The sequence below is a fragment of the Hyla sarda genome, unplaced genomic scaffold (assembly GCF_029499605.1).
Source record: "Hyla sarda isolate aHylSar1 unplaced genomic scaffold, aHylSar1.hap1 scaffold_792, whole genome shotgun sequence".
Taxonomy (NCBI): domain Eukaryota; kingdom Metazoa; phylum Chordata; class Amphibia; order Anura; family Hylidae; genus Hyla; species Hyla sarda.
Window position 1 is genome coordinate 145,001 of NW_026610817.1, and position 11,881 is coordinate 156,881.

The following is an 11,881-nucleotide window of genomic DNA, read 5'->3' on the forward strand; positions in this document are numbered from 1 at the left end:
AAACAAGCTGCGTTCCCCTGTTTGTTGCACTCCGGCATGTCCAACCATCCGGCATTAAAATTGAGATGTTGGATAATAGTGAAATGTCCCAAAATGAATGGGATCAGTTCTAGCATCATTTTCCCTCTGGTGCACCCGGAGCGAAACTGCACACAATGCCTGATATATGTGATCCCAGCCTTAGACAGTCAACAGGCCCAATTCGAGAGGACTGATTACTTTTTCTATGGTGGACAGAGGCCTTTTATATAAAACATTATTTTCTATTTTACATTAGAGTACAATTACTATAGTCATGCATGTATAATGTTGGTGAATATGTTAAATCACGAGATTACTGCATAGATTATAAAATAATCTTTTAATGTAACTTTACTGATGTAATTTTATGTAATATGAATAATAAAACTAAAATAAACATGAAAAATCTATTTTTATTAACCGAAAAAAAAAATATTTCAAACATTTACAACATTCACAACATTTACAACAACATTTTGAGAACCATAAACCTAGTGCTACACGGTCTTCGGAGTCATCTGTAAAAGTAAGGCAATCTAGATTGTAAATCTGGAATTATATTCCTCCAATAATTGGGATGTATCTGGCCGTGGTACTGGAGCTATGTTTGCTGGGAGAGTACCTCGCCGAGATTGCCAATCTGTGACATTTCTGTCCTTTACCACTTCAAATATTTTTAACAAGATGTCATAGGCAAAATCTTGGGAGGTGGATTCGTATATGGCTTTTACCACCCATGCCCGACGTGCCTTCGAGTATTCATAGCTATTCATCTTTTCCAGATGCTGTTGCTTTTTGGATAGTGGCTTGGATACGTCCTACATTCCGGTTATGGACGATAGCTGCTAATTGAGTGCGAGCTATCATTCAGTCTATGAAAAAATGAATTATTTTTGGTCTGTACTTCAGACAAAGACTGTGATATATTTCAAGCTCTCCTGTGTGGCAAAACAATGAAAGTTGCCTTATGTCCTTCAACAGACTAGGATTCAGAGCCACTTTGCTTACTACATTATGAGCTGGAAGTTTAGGCATGAGCCACTTGGTGTCATTTATCTGACTTTCTGTCAAGGGTGGATGCTGACAGACAGAGTAATTTGAGTCATCATCCCAGGCATGTATATTTGAGACATGATGCAACAAAAATTTCCATCGCTCCTCCAACACATCCGGATTTTTCCCACATGTTCTGGCGCACGACCATAGATGGTTTTTTTATTGGTTGAATCCACTTCATGAGAACATTGGTTTCTTTGGTTTTTGCTCCAGCTGCAATTTTATTTCCAATTGACTTTCCAAATGCCAAATGTCAAACTGATGTTCAATGAAAGGGTATTTTTCACGTAGAATTTTTCGAATAGAGACATGTCTGTCTGTAGCTATTGTTAAAATCTCAACATCTTGGGATAGTAATTCCTGAATTGTTTTTTCAAAGGCAATTTTTTCCATGGCTAGAGAAGATGTGGTAGGTAGAAGTTGCTCTACGTTAAACACACACATTTTTTTTGAAACCGCATCCATAATTGTATTAGTACAATAGGGGAGATTTATCAAAACCTGTCCAGAGGAAAAGTTGCCCAGTTGCCCATAGCAACCAATCAGCTTGCTTCTTTCATTTTTAACAAGGCCTCTGCAAAATGAAAGAAGTGATCTGATTGGTTGCTATGGGCAACTGGGCAACTTTTCCTCTGCACAGGTTTTGATAAATCTCCCCAATATTTTGCAGAAAACCCTGGGCAATCTGATCGACCATCTCCTGTCACAAATGCAGGTGTACGCCTGTGCCCCCGTGCGATGTCACGCTCCGCCCCTCAATGCAAGCCTACGGGAGGGCTATCACGGAGCATGATGTCACACACCGGCGCAGGCGTGACGTCACACGCCGCCCGCCCTGTAGTCGCCTGTATTCAGACCCGGAGCGAACACGCTCCGGGGACTGATAATAAACGGGGTGCCGCTAGCATGATCACGGGCGTCCCCAGCAGCGGGACTCCCGCGATCAGGCATCTTATCCCCTATCATGCAAATCAGCTTTTTCAAGCATGACTCAAATTAGAAATTTTATATAGAATACTGGGTCATCATTTATTTCAAATAAGTACTCGAAGACAGGCAAGGGTTCCTCCTCTTCATCACTACTTAGTTCAGATGATCCTTCATTTTCGACTTCATCATCACTTTGGTGAAAGGATCTGTCCTCAGTGTCAATGTACGTGGTTATTGTGGTAGAATGATCAATGACCTCCTCCTCAGGCTCATCGGTGGTTATGAGATCTGGCTGTGCTTGAGAAACAATAGGAGAAAGTGGTTGTACATTCTCCTCAACCCCTGGTAAAACACTTTCTGAGGATTGAGGGAAGTATAAATCTTTGTCAAGGTGAGAAAGGGTTTCCTCATGGATTTTAACCGTGTGTTCCTTTAGGAATTGAGGACAGAGTGGAGGATAAGACAAGACTGTTTTTCTTTGAGTCGATTATGTAAAAAGAGGTCCTCTGTACATAGTACCTTTTTCCTGTTGTTGTACTGTAACAGGTGGATCTGGAACTCTTGGCTGAGTGATTGGTGAGATAGAAGTTGGAGAAGTGGTAGGTTCATTTATACGGATTTCAAAAATAAAATCTGATATATCAGTACTAATGTATTGTATCTGTATATCCTGATTTGTTCTATGTCCAGCTGTAGTTTCCAGTGCCTCTGTAAGATCTTGAAGTTTTTGGGTAGACACTGTCTTTTCCAGTCTCGTCGGCTCACGGCTTGATTTAGATTTCCTTTTTTGATATACAAAAGGCATAGTGTTAGTTGCAAAGTCTCGCTTTTGAGGAGTACTGTTCAATTTCCATCTGTTTGGAGATGCTGAAGCTTCAGTATTTTCAATTGATGGTAGGAAACATGAAGTGGTCTCTGATGTTGTGGGAATAGACAAAGTTTCACTTAGAGTTTCGGAGATGACTTCAGGTCTGAACACAGAAATACAGTACATGTTGAAGTTAAAGATGATGTTGTCGATAAATTAAACATTTTTTTCTTCTTTTTAGCAGGTGGGAGCACAGATGTGTCTTTAGACGTAGATTACCCTAAACTTGAGCTTAGCTGCAGAACTGAAGTTATCGGTGCAGTGGTAGTTGTAGTTGAATATGTGACTGTACTGGAAGTGGTGCTGGAAACACTGTATGTCACAACCGTAGTTGTTGGCATGCAAACTGGGGTAGTAAGCACAATTGCAGTAGTCATCCTAACAACAGGTTGAGAAGACATAGATGGTACAGCCGCCTGTTTTCCTCTAGGTGTTGTAGGCTTCTTTGGAAATATTGTTGGAATTGCATCTTTCCTCAGTGTTTGACGATACTCCTCGTGATTGTAACAGGAATGATGAAAGTGAAGGGAACATAGACAAAAACTATAGTTTATTTTCCCAATAAGAACCTGTTGAACCTTTTCTTCAAGGTTGTCTTCAAACTGTCCCGTCTGCTGGAGCCATATACATATCCTTGCTGGATCGTTAGGAAAGCCATGTAGGATAACAGACTGATCTCGTTTACGCCATGATGAAGTACACCCCTTCACAATGCACGATGGCATGCTACATTTTTAAAATAATATGGATTATTATAATGTAAAATAGATGAGTCAAAGCCTTTTAAATTAGAATACACATTTTGTACACACATTTTCTCGTAAACGTAGCCAAAGTAACATTTCATAGAATATTGTGTGTGTGTATATATATATATATATATATGTGTGTGTGTGTGTGTGTGTGTGTGTGTATATATATATATATATATATATATATATATATATATATAGATATGTGTGTGTATATATATATATATATATATATGCAGATGAAGTCAGGCTGCTCACCACTCTCGCGTTTGCTGCACTATCTCGTGCTACGGACACCGATACCGCTCCCGGCTTAGTAGAAATCACACAGGAAAAAACGTCCGGCACTCGGGAAGATGCAGGTAAAACTTATCAATGGCTTTATTCACACGCTTAAGGCAGGACACAATCTGACGCGTTTCGCACACTCAGGTGCTTGGTCGTACATAGACATACACTCAATAATGCGGGTTAAAATACACATGAGTTTGGTCACATGACCACATGAATCTTAATTAAAAACAGTTGGTTACAAAACATGGCATTGGGAATCATGATCACATTTGGTCGTTCGGAGAGAGTTCACACAAGGGTGCAGACAATGCGGCTTTAAATTTCAAATTTTGATTAACATTTAAATTTCAATCTCGAATGGTCTAAAAACTAGTTTATCAAATACTACAGATATTCATATTAATTTAGAAGTACATATTTACCGAAATAAATAGTTTGAACTATACCTGCACATCAAGAACCGAAATATTTATATATAGATCAATAACCGCATAATGTGCATCTCACCGTGTGAACATCCCCCTATAATTTGCGACAATCCAAAATTTATTATATATACACAAGAAACGAAGAGTACATATTGGACCGGGAACTAAACATACGTGATTAGTAATAAATTGTATACATCAACTATATTCTCTTATTCAATTTATGCACACATTAACATTAAATCCAATCTTTTATTTAACCCTTGCGGGTATCTTGTTCCCAAAAGGAACATCCAATGTGCCTCTCTATTGTATAGTTTCTTTCTAAGATCGCCTCCCCTAGGTCCTAAGGTGACTTTTTCTACCCCCAATACTCGTAAATGGGTGGTGTCCCCTGAATGGGACTCCCTAAAGTGACGTGACAGCATAGACATGCTTGTTAAGCTACTTTTAGCATCCGTAATATGTTTCCTAAACCTCACTTTTAATGAATTACCCGAGCATCCTACATATTGCAAATTGCAAACAATACATGTTGCTACGTATATAATGGATTTAGTGTTACAATTGATATACTGGTGTATATTGTATGTCCTATTTGTTGTACAAGACGTTACGGTATTTGAATTTACCATGTGTGTACATGTGATGCATCTGGTATGACCGCATTTGCGATTACCTATATTCCTCAACCAGTCCCGGTCCTTTACACTTTCCTTTTGACTAGTAAATAGACTAGGTGAGACTCTGGTTCCAATAGTGGGGCCTCTCCTGGACACAATAGAAATACCCTCTGATAATATGTCTCTTAATAATGGATCTGTTTCTAATACCGGAATGTATCTGTTTATTATTTTCTTAATCTGTCCAAATTGAGTACTGTATGATGTCACGAAAAATGGTGGTCTATCCTTATTCGGATTTATGTTTTCATTTTTGATTGTGTTTTTGGCTAATATATAAGGCTGGAGGCAAATTAGCCAAAAACACAATCAAAAATGAAAACATAAATCCGAATAAGGATAGACCACCATTTTTCGTGACATCATACAGTACTCAATTTGGACAGATTAAGAAAATAATAAACAGATACATTCCGGTATTAGAAACAGATCCAATATTAAGAGACATATTATCAGAGGGTATTTCTATTGTGTCCAGGAGAGGCCCCACTATTGGAACCAGAGTCTCACCTAGTCTATTTACTAGTCAAAAGGAAAGTGTAAAGGACCGGGACTGGTTGAGGAATATAGGTAATCGCAAATGCGGTCATACCAGATGCATCACATGTACACACATGGTAAATTCAAATACCGTAACGTCTTGTACAACAAATAGGACATACAATATACACCAGTATATCAATTGTAACACTAAATCCATTATATACGTAGCAACATGTATTGTTTGCAATTTGCAGTATGTAGGATGCTCGGGTAATTCATTAAAAGTGAGGTTTAGGAAACATATTACGGATGCTAAAAGTAGCTTAACAAGCATGTCTATGCTGTCACGTCACTTTAGGGAGTCCCATTCAGGGGACACCACCCATTTACGAGTATTGGGGGTAGAAAAAGTCACCTTAGGACCTAGGGGAGGCGATCTTAGAAAGAAACTATACAATAGAGAGGCACATTGGATGTTCCTTTTGGGAACAAGATACCCGCAAGGGTTAAATAAAAGATTGGATTTAATGTTAATGTGTGCATAAATTGAATAAGAGAATATAGTTGATGTATACAATTTATTACTAATCACGTATGTTTAGTTCCCGGTCCAATATGTACTCTTCGTTTCTTGTGTATATATAATAAATTTTGGATTGTCGCAAATTATAGGGGGATGTTCACACGGTGAGATGCACATTATGCGGTTATTGATCTATATATAAATATTTCGGATCTTGATGTGCAGGTATAGTTCAAACTATTTATTTCGGTAAATATGTACTTCTAAATTAATATGAATATCCGTAGTATTTGATAAACTAGTTTTTAGACCATTCGAGATTGAAATTTAAATGTTAATCAAAATTTGAAATTTAAAGCCGCATTGTCTGCACCCTTGTGTGAACTCTCTCCGAACGACCAAATGTGATCATGATTCCCAATGCCATGTTTTGTAACCAACTGTTTTTAATTAAGATTCATGTGGTCATGTGACCAAACTCATGTGTATTTTAACCCGCATTATTGAGTGTATGTCTATCTACGACTAAGCACCTGAGTGTGCGAAACGCGTCAGATTGTGTCCTGCCTTAAGCGTGTGACTAAAGCCATTGATAAGTTTTACCTGCATCTTCCCGAGTGCCGGACGTTTTTTCCTGTGTGATATATATATATATATATATATATATATTCTACAGCAGCCTAAAATTTATTTGCTTTCTGTAGAATGATGGACTGAAATAGGATATTTCTTTTTTTTTATTGATTTTTTTCATCATATATAAATAAGCATGCATATTCCATGTACATAAATTCATCACATACATATATACACTTATACTATACCCTTCCACCCATCAATTATATCTATCTCCCACTCCGTGGTGCCCCCCTCTGTATCCTTCTCTCTTCTGTTTCCTTAATGTGTTTCTTAGTACATTGACTTTCTCTTTTTATATCTTCTTCTGATCTTTCCTAATTTATTGTTGACTTCCTATTCCTCCCCTAAATGTGTTCCATAATTCCCATTTTTTATAAAAGGGTATACTCTGATTGTTTCCAATCGCTATAATTTCCTCTAATTTATAACAGTGTTGTATCGTATTTATTATTTCATTCACTTCAGGAATCTGTGCTTGCCTCCAGTATCTGCAGAGAACTAGCTTTGCGACCACTAAAATCTTGCATACCAAAAATCGCATTTTTACCGGATATATTTGCATTTGTAATAGTAACAATGCTTTTTGTGGTGTCAATTTACTTGGGATGCGGGTGATGTTTACTAGTAATTGTTCTACTTTATGCCAGAAGACTTGTGTCATCGGGCATAGCCATAAAATATGTATAAAGGATTCCGTCCCCCCACAGTTTCGCCAACATTTTTCAGAATTCACCGAGGATATCTCATGGAGCCTATCAGGGGAGTAATACCATCTTAGGTTAGTTTTAACTATAGCCTCTATGTCAGGGTCCGGACTAGCAGCTGGTGAAGACACTGGAGGTGGATCCTCTGTGCCAGAGAGGCGATGACGCGGGCCGTACTGGGGAATCGGTTCTAAGCAGTTACTGGTGTTCACCAGAGCCCGCCGCAAAGCAGGATGGACTTGCTGCGGCAGTAACTACCTGGTCGTGTTCCCCAGTAGCGACTCGACCTCTCAGGCAGCTGAGACTGGTGCGGTACACAAGGACTAGACAGAGGCGAGGTCAGACGTAGCAGAAGGTCAGGACAGGCAGCGAGGTTCGTAGTCAGGGGCAACAGCAGAAGGTCTGGGTACACAGGCTTGGAACACACTATAACGCTTTCTCAGGGCACAAGGCAACAAGATCCGGCAAGGAGAGTGGTGCACTGGCCCTTTAAATTTTGGCAAGCCGGCGCGCGCACGCGCCGGGAGGAAGCAGACGGGGGCGAGAGTTGAGTGACATGTGGTGCGATCCGAGGGCGGGCACGAGCCGTGCCTCGGATCGCGTCCCCTCTGGGGACCAGGGAGCAGCGCTCGCGGTCAGCAATGCCGACCGGAGCGCTGCAGACAGAAGCACACCCTGAGTGCTCCGGGGAGGCAGCAGGACCTGGAGCGCTCGGCGTGACAGTACCCCCCCCCCCCTTGGGTCTCCCCCTCTTCTTGGAACCGAGGAATCTGTAGATGAGTTCCTTGTCTAGAATATTGTCCTCTGGCTCCCAAGACCTCTCTTCGGGGCCACAATTCTCCCAATCAACAAGAATTTTTTTTTTTACCTCTGACAACCTTTGAAGTGAGGATTTCTTTAACCGAGAAGACGTCAGAGGACCCCGAGACAGGAGCAGGAACGGTGACCTTGGGGGGAAAGCGGTTAAGAATGAGAGGCTTGAGAAGGGAAACATGAAAGGAGTTAGGAATACGAAGAGAAGGAGGAGATGGCAGGGTATGATTTTGACTATGGGATGACCTAATGTGGACCCTAGGCAGTAACGTGGACCCTAGCTGGAGCTAGGACACGAAACCGAATATATTTGGCAGAGAGCAACACTTTGTAACCAGGGGCAAAGACAAGAGGAATTCTTCTCTTCTTGTCCGCATGACGAAAATGTATCTGGAAATTGAAGCGGGCGAAGAACAATGACCACCTGGCCTGGCGAGGATTTAAGCGCTGGGCGGACTGTAGGTATGACAGATTTTTGTGGTCAGTGTAGATGGTGATCGGGTGGAGGGATCCTTCCAGGAGATGCCTCCACTCCTCAAGTGCCAATTTAATGGCCAGCAATTCTCGGTCACCAATAGCGTCGTTTTTTTCAGGAGGAGAAAATGTTTTAGAGAAAAAAACGCAAGTGACGTTTTTTTTCTTTAGCGTTTTTTTTAAGAAGAACCGCCCCGGCTCCTACTGAAGAGGCGTCTACCTCATGGAAGAATGGTTTCAGAGGATCAGGCCTAGTCAAGACTGGTGCGGAGGCGAAGGCGGCCTTAAGGTGAGTAAAAGCTTCTTCCGCTTGGGGAGGCCAGGATCTCGGATTCGCATCTTTCTTGGTCAGAGCCACAATGGGAGCCACGATAGTGGAGAAGTGGGGGATAAACTGACGTTAGTAATTAGCGAATCCGAGGAAGCGCTGGATAGAGCGAAGTCCGGAGGGACGTGGCCAATCCAAGACCGCGGAGAGCTTGTCGGGGTCCATTTGAAAACCTTGTCCTGAGACCAGATATCCCAGGAAAGGAAGACAGGTACGTTCAAAGAGGCATTTTTCAATCTTGGCGTAGAGATGGTTAACACGGAGGCGCTGGGGCACTTGACAAACATGGAGGCGGTGTTCCTCTAGGTTGGAGAAGATTAGAATGTCTTCGAGATAGACAGCCACGCAAGTATATAACAAGTCCCGGAAGATTTCATTGACAAAGTCTTGGAAGACTGCAGGGGCGTTGCAAAGACCGAATGGCATGACCAGGTATTCGAAGTGACCATCTCGGGTGTTAAAAGCGGTTTTCCACTCATCTCCTTCACGAATTCTGATGAGATTACACGCGCACCTGAGGTCAAGCTTAGTAAAAATCTTTGCTCCGCGGAGCCGGTCAAAGAGTTCCAAGATGAGAGGCAGAGGGTAGCGGTTCTTTATAGTGATCTTATTGAGGCCGCGGTAGTCAATACAAGGGCATAGAGACCCATCCTTCTTGGCAACAAAGAAGAATCCTGCTCCAGCAGGAGAAGAAGACTTCCTGATGAAACCTTTTTTGAGATTCTCCTGAATATACTCCATCATGGCCTCAGTTTCTGGAGCGGAGAGAGGGTAAATCCTGCCACGGGGCGGTGAGGTCCCAGGGAGCAAGTCAATAGGGCAGTCGTAGGGCCTATGTGGTGGTAAGACCTCTGCCTGTTTCTTTCAAAAGACGTCAGAAAAGTCTTGATAGGCCTTTGGAAGGCCGAGCAATGGAGAAGCAATGGAGACTTGGATGGTGGGTAGCGACTTAAGGCAGCGTGTGTCCCCAGTGGTCCAGTCGAGGGTAGGAGAATGCCGCTGGAGCCAGGGTAAGCCACGGTCATGCGTACTGGGGCCGTGCGGTAACGCAAGGTGGAATTCAGTTGTTCTCCGTTAACTGAGGAAATGAAGAAGGGCTTGAAGAGACGGATAACAGGGATGTTAAACCGGTTGATGAAGGAGGCTTTAATTAAGTTTCCTGCTGAACCAGAGTCCAAGAATGCCTCCGCAGAGGAGGAGGCTTTATCAGCTGGAGAAATCCGCACTGGAATAGTCAGGCGTGGAGAGGAGGAATTTACACCCAGTGACGCCTCTCCCATGTTCACTAGGTGCGAGCGTTTCCCTGACGCTGAGGATTAGAGATGAGCGAACTTTTCAAAAATTCGATTCGGCCTATTCGCCGAATTCTCCCGAAAAGTTTGTTTTGATCCGAATTTATTCGCGGCGAATCAAAGAAAAAAAAGGCTATTTCTAGCCTCCATACAGCCTCTATAGGGGTATAGAACACTTTGCTGTGTCGTAAAACGCATATGGAGTGTGCTGGGGTAGTGAAATAATACTGTTATTCAGAATAGCATGCAGATTACCGGCATCGCTCTTAGAATCACTGCCGCATAGCAGCACAATGACAGAGCCTGGTGGTGGCATCAGTGTCAGGAGACTATATAGTGACTGAATGACATAGCATGGACATGTTGGCTGCAAGAGGAGACCATTTAGTGGCTGAATGGCACAGCGTGGAGTTGGCTGATGCACTAGTACACTACACACCAGGGCTTCACAATCCCCCCCAAAAAAACAACACAATATATGAAATTTTTGTCAAACATTTCTCATTGGTAGCACCCGCTATCCAAAAATTTTGAAATTTCCAGAACCAGGCCCCACCCCTGCGGCATCAGTAACTCATATATTGCCTGCATGACACAGCCTGGAGTTGGCTGATGCAAGAGTACACACCAGGGCTTCACAATCCCCCCCCAAAAACCAACACAATATATGACATTTTTGACAAAGATTTCTCATTGGTAGCACCCGCTATCCAAAAATTTGAAATTTCAAGACCCAAGCCCCACCTCTGCGGCATCAGGAACCCATAAATTGCCTGCAGGACACAGCCTGGAGTTGGCTGATGCACCAGTACACACCAGGGCTTCACAATCCCCTCCAAAAAACAACAACATTTTAGAAATTTTTTAAAGAAATACCTTTGTGTAAGAACAAGCACATATCCAACAGTTCACAAGACAGTTCAGCAGTACCCAAGAGGCTTTAATAACCCCCTACCTTTGCACGATCAATTGCGAGATCAAGCAATACCAGGTGTGTTATGCCCTCTGATTTCCGGGGCCGCAGGCGCGCTCCACTGAACGGATTAGCGTGTCTCTACCTTCATCGACCGGTGCTGGTAACCTGCTAACTCCCGGAAAGGTCAGCTGCCGCGAAGCAGGTGGTCTCCCCCGGGCACGTTTGGCTCCAGAATTTCCACTACTGCCACACCACGCTGACTGCCAACCATGCTACCGCCTTGCTGACTCAAGAGCAACCTGCAACTATCTTCTCCCGATGATGAACCCCCTTCTCCTGAGATCGAGCAATAACAGGTGTGCTATGCCCTCAGATGTCCGGGGCCGCAGGCGCGCTCCACTGAACGGATTAGGGTGTGTCCATCTTTTTTTGTAGCACCCGCAATCCAAAAATGTTAAATTCCCAGACCCAGGCCCCACCTCTGCGGCATCAGGAACCCATTTATTGTCTGAAGGACAAAGCCTGGAGTTGGCTGATGCACCAGTACACACAGGGCTTCACAATCCGCCCCAAAATCAACAAAATTGTATACATTTTTCTTTTTTTAATTTACAACTTTGTGTAAGCACAAACGCATATCCAACATTTCAGAAGACTCTATAAGGACCACCCAGAGA